A 6,014-nucleotide genomic window follows, 5' to 3' on the forward strand; every position below is an offset into this window, starting at 1 on the left:
AGCACTAACAAGACCTCACTTATTAACGTTCTAGTTTGCTAGCTGCCGGAATGCAATATACCAGAAGTGTAACGGCTTTTTAAAAAGGGGAATTTTATAAGTTGCAAGTTTACAGTTCTAAAGCTGTGAAAATGTCCAAATTAAAGCAAGGCTATAGAAATGTCCAAATTAAGGCACCAACAAGAGGTGACCTTCACTCAAGAAAGGCTGATGATGTTCAGGGTTTCTCTCTCCACTGGAAAGGCACATTGCATACATGGAGACGTCTGCTAGCTTTCTCTCTAGGCTTCCTGTTTCATGAAGCTCCCCTGGAGGCATATTCCTTCTTCATCTCCAAAGGTTTCTGGCTGTGTGGGCTCTTGTGGTTCTTGTGGCTCTCATGGTTCTAATGCTTTTTCCAAAATGGTTCCCTCTTTTAAAGGATTCCAGTAAACTAATCAAGAACAACCTGGAATGAGTGGGGTCACATCTCCCTCTAATCAAAAGTTACTACCCACAATTGGGTGAGTCACATCTCCATGGAGATAATTTAATCAACTTTCCAACATACTGTGCTGAATAGGGATTAAAAGAAATTGCTGCCTCCACTAGATGAATCAAGATTAAAACATGGCTTTTCTAGGGTATATAATCCTTTCAAACTGGCATACAAAGTTTTACAGAATTATTAATGCAAAAAAAGGATACCACTCATAGAGTCAAAGGGCTACTTGCAAGTACGTGTTGAGAGCCTTGGGACCGTATAGTTTCTCTAGAGGCCAGCGTGATCCCTCTAGAACCTAAGTCAGATTGTGTCTCTTCTCTGCCCAAAATCCTCCAATGGCTTCCTACTTCTCCCTGAGTAGAAAGCCACAGTCTTTACAGTGTCCTAGAAAACCTTTCATGACCTGAACTCTCACTATCTCAATGACCTCTCCACCTTCTTTTTCACCTTACTGCACTCTTCCCGTGCCACATAGTCCCAGTGCAATACTTGAGACATACTTACATTTGAAACACAAACAACTATTCATCATTCATCTGAAATTCAAATTGAACTGAACATTCTGTATTTTACCTGGAAACCTTAACCAGGCATGCTTCTATTTCCCAGCCTATGCTCTGGCTTCTCCTCTGCCCAAATGCTCTTCCCAGACAGCCTCTTGGCTCACCTTCCAGCTGTCTTGGCTTATTATCAGAGAGGCTTCTCCTAACCACCATATTTGAACCTCCACCTCTAAACCTTTTCTTTGCTTTACTTTTCTCCATGGCACTTATCACCATCTCCCATGCTCTGTATTTTACTTACTTATTTGTTTATCATCTATCTCCACTTCCACCCCTTGTGTGGTAGTTTGAAGCCTTTATGTACCCCAGAAAAGGTCATGTTCTTTTCATCCATTCATGTGGGTGCAGACCTATTGCAGGTGGGACCTTTTGGTTAGGTTATTTCAATTGAGATGTGATCCCCCCCGTTCAAGGTGGGTATTTAAAAAAATTTTTTTTAAGCATAGCAACATATAAACATGAACATTCTTACCATATGATCATTCCATTCTTGGTATATAATCAAAACCTTCAAGGTGGGTCTTATTCCTTTTTCTAGAGTCCTTTAAGAGAGATGAAATTAAGAGGAACTCATGGAGTAAGCCCTGGAGAAGGCTGAGAGGACTCACAGAAGCTCAGAGAGGAAGCCCCTGGAACCAGAAGCTGAAAGCAATGAGACCTAGAAGAGAAGGACCGGCAGGTGCCAGCCGTGTGCCTTCTCATGTGATAGAGGTGAGGAGATGCCAGCAGCCTTTCTTCAGAGAAGTATTGTCCTGTTGATACCTTAATTTGGACACTTTCATGGCCTTAGGACTGTAAATTTGTAAGCCAATAAATCCCCATTGTAAATGACAACCCATTGCTGGTATATCGCATTCTGGCAACTTCAGTAAACTGAAATATGATGCAAACTCCCAGAGAGCTTGGCTTTGCTTTAGTTTGTTTCATTCATGCTCTCTGTTTACTGCTGTATCCTCAGTGCTTAAAATAGTTCCTGGCAATTGGTAGGTGCTCAATGCATGACTGTTGTTGGATTAAAAGGATAATGGTAGATAAGCTACTACACATTCTGTTCAGAATGTGGCCTGGATATACATCTTTTTTTAAACTGTGAAATATAACATATATACCAAAAAGCAATAAATTTCAAAATATACATTTCTTTTTTTTAAAAAATGGGTGCATGGGTCGTTCAGTGGTAGAATGCTTGCTGCCATGTGGGAGACCAGGGTTCAGTTCCTGGCCCATGCACTTCCCTCCCCCCCCCAAAAAAAAACCCCCCAAAATAAATAACAACATTTAATGAATATAGCTTACATAGTTGAATTTAATAATTATAGAAAAAAAAAATCATCAGTCCCTTACCCCACCCATTCCTCCTAGGCTTTTCTGCTTTTTAGAGTCATCTTCTGCTCACTTCCTGTTTCTTCTGTTTGTTAATTTTTAAAACGCATTATTTCTAAACAAACTATTTCAACTATCATTTCTTGGTATTTCAGTTTCAGATATCGTTTGGCTTCTTCTATGGAGGGTGAGTTTTTAAGCTTTCTTGCTGCCCCTCCCCCCCGCCCCAGCCCTGGGCTTTCCCTTCCCTATCTTCGCATGTGGTTATCTTACAATTTAGTTAAATTAAGAATTATTGTTGTATATGTATTTATCTGACTTGAGCCATATAGTTCAATTTTTAATTCATTTTCAATTTTCACTGGAACTCTTATTTATTCACCTCCTGCTAAGGTTACTATGTACTCAACACTAATTCGTCCCCTAAGCATTCTGTCAGAAATGTAAATTTCCACTCAAAACTTAAAGCACTTCAGGAGGCCTCACTCATTTAGCCCTTTGCCATACTGCTGCATTCTGGACTGGTGTTCCCCATACTCGCTGCCCTGCAGGGACTTCCTTCCTCCCCTCCTGGGAGTTCCCTTCACCACTCGGGTTCCTGAATCCCACGCTCCCTCTTGATGAAGCAACTCTCTGGTAGTTTATGGAGAGGTTAACTTTTTTTACTGAGACTTTGCTTGTATAAAGTATTCTTATTCGTGCTTCAAACTTGATAGTTCGGTTAGGTATAAAATTCTACATTAGCAATAATTATCTGTCAGATTGTGGAGGATCTTACTCCATTATCTTTTGGCTTCCAGTGTAACTGTGAAGAAGTCTAATCCATTTTAATTGTCAATTCTTTGTTCCTAACTTGTTTGTTTGGTCTTTCTTTTCCTCTCTAGAAGCTTTTTGGATCCTCTCTTTGTCCCTGTTGTTCTGGAATTTCATTATGCTACGTCTTGGTATGTCTCTTTTAAAATTTTCTGTAATGAATAGTCAGTCATTTCAATTTAAAAATTTACATTTTTCATTTCGTGGAAATTTTATTGAATTATTTTGTTAATTTCCTTCCTTTCAGCTGAGTTTTCATTTTTCTAAAATCACTATCAGTAAAATATTGTGTTTCCTGGATATGCTTCTTACGCATAGTCTGGGTTTCACACAGGCACCCAGTGGCACCAAGGAAACCAGTTTATATATAAGGTGTCAGGAGGCTAACTTGTGACTATGACATATTTCAATATCTCTCCACTTCTTCATGAATTGAATGTGAAGACACCACCTTATTAGCATGTGGCTGTGTATAGATGATCTGTAGGTAATGTTGGGAAGAGTTGTTGAGAAAGTCTACCTGAAGCTTCCAGAGTAAAAGAAAATCAGAATACCTTCCTCATATTTGTATCATGTTTTATAAATTGGAAAACATTTTCTATGTATTTTATATTATTTAACATTGGGCCAGAATATCAAAAGCCAGCCCCCTAGGCTGTCTGCACTGAGTAGTGAACTTGGACCTAAGAAAACCTGGGAGACTTGAGTCATAGCACATCAGTCCTCAAGAAGATAATCTGCTCCCTGCATTATAAGGACTGCTTTCCTGCTGATTGTCTGTTTTCCTTGAGAATATGTCTGTATTCCTCTTTCTCAGTTTATTGTACACCACCACAATAAACTGTGGTGGGCTATGTGTTGTAGTATGAGCCAGCCAGGCACCAGAGGAGGGGGCCTGATAGTGTATAATGACATGGTGCATTGTTGGCACTGAGCCCAAATCTTGCCACCCACCCCATATGGGAGTTATTACACAGTGACATTTCCCTGCAGTCTTATAACATTAGTCTTCCCTTTTCTTTCTTTAAAACATTTCCTTTCTGTATAAATAACTTCTCAAAAAATCTGAAAGTAGCTATCCTTCTAGGTTATAGCAGGAGGTTAGCATAAAAAGGAGAAAGGTTCAATTTTCCCCCCATTATTTTGTTCTTCATTTATTTAATAGCAGCCTATACTTTGAACTGAATATAGTACAAGGTTCTGGGAACTCTGCAGGAGTCTGAAACCAATAGTGCTGTCATTAAATTGTCAGTTTAAATCCTGCTTATCCTAGCTGCTGACACTCCTTCCATGTTTCCATTCCTTGGGAAAAACCACAAGACTTTGAACAGCCAACTTTTAATCAATGCCCTTTCTCTCTCTCTCTCTCTCTCTCTCTCTCTCTCTCTCTCTCTCTCTCTCTGTTTTATTCCCCTCCAATATTCTAACTTAAACCATAAGAGGAAAATTGTCTGTGGCATTGTTCTGAGTCTAACCTAGTGTTTCCCAAACTATCTGTCGTGAAAGTTCAGTTTTCTTTAAATTTTCAATCTGGTGTAGACTGATAGCTTTTGTAAAATACAATGAAAACCAATTACTGAAAAGTGAATTGGGAAAAAAAGTGCAAAAATATACAAATACAGTTTCGTTTTTTTATTATGAAATTCAACAAATATAATGTAACCCTTCCAAATTGCTATAAAAGCTTTTGAATGCTTATTCTTGATTTCTTCTCAACTGAGGGCCACAGGCTGAGTAACTAAGTGTTAGTCAGTACTGACCTGAACTTTATCTAGTTTTGAATTATGAAACTTGAAATCCCATCATTTCATTCCTCTATTCAAAACATGCAGAACTTTGGCCTGACTTTCAAAAACCTACACAATATACCCTGTGCCAGTTTGAAGGGATTTATGTACCCTGGAAAAGTCATTTTTTAATCCTGATGCAAACGTGTGGGAGCAACCATTTCTATGAATCCTTATTCAATAATGTAGGTTATGAACTTGATTAGATTATATCTCCGTGGAGATGTGACACATCCAATTGTGGGTATTAACCTTTGATTAGACAGAGATGTGACCGCACCCTTTCCATGTGGGTCTTAATTAGTTCACTGGAATCCTTTAAAAGAGGAGACATTTGGAGAAAGCTTCAGAATGACAAGAGAACCGCAGAATCTACCAGCTAGTGACCTTTGGAGATGAAGAAGGAGAACGCTCCCATGGAGCTTCGTCAACCAAGGAGCCTGGAGAGAAAGCTAACAGATGTCGCCATGTTCACCACAGGCCTTTCCAGTTGAGAGATAAAACCTGAACTTCATTGGCCTTTCTTAAGTGAAGGTAATCTCTTGCTGGTGCCTTAATTTGGAGTAGCAAATTTTTTTATAGACTTGCTTTAATTTGGACATTTTCTTGGCTTTAGAACTGTAAAATAGCAACTTACTAAATTCTCCTTTTTAAAAGCCATTCTAGTTCTGGTATATTGCATTCTGGCAGCTAGCAAACTAGAACATAACCCAAACCTTCTCTTTTTTTTGGCGGGGTTGGGGGGGGCGGTGAGTAGGGGCAGTGGTTGTGGGCCAGGAACAAACCTTCTTTTAATGAATAAACTTTATTGAGGTATAATTTATATAAAACAAGCTGCTTTCAATTTAATGAGGTTTGATGGATCTGTGTACTTGTGAAACCACCACCACAATCAAGATGCAAGACATTTCCGTTAGCCCCAAAAAGATTCCTTGGGTCCTTTTGTAGTCCTTCTGCCCCTGACTCTAGACAACCACTGTGTTTTGTCACTATTGATGAGTTTGCATGTTATGGAATTTAATATAAATGCAATCATATGGTATA

The 6,014-nt window shown here is 39.1% G+C and overlaps 1 long non-coding RNA gene across 1 annotated transcript; it reads left to right on the top strand.

The window, feature by feature from the left end:
* The first annotated feature begins 1,591 nt into the window (after positions 1–1,591).
* LOC143679288 (uncharacterized) lies at positions 1,592–5,676 on the top strand. Its single transcript, XR_013173629.1, has 4 exons — positions 1,592–1,758; positions 2,526–2,557; positions 3,255–3,314; positions 5,275–5,676. It is a non-coding gene; the product is annotated as an uncharacterized LOC143679288 (long non-coding RNA).
* Positions 5,677–6,014: the final 338 nt, after the last annotated feature.

The sequence above is a fragment of the Tamandua tetradactyla genome, chromosome 4 (genome assembly GCF_023851605.1).
Source record: "Tamandua tetradactyla isolate mTamTet1 chromosome 4, mTamTet1.pri, whole genome shotgun sequence".
In the NCBI taxonomy this organism is placed as follows: Eukaryota; Metazoa; Chordata; class Mammalia; order Pilosa; family Myrmecophagidae; genus Tamandua; species Tamandua tetradactyla.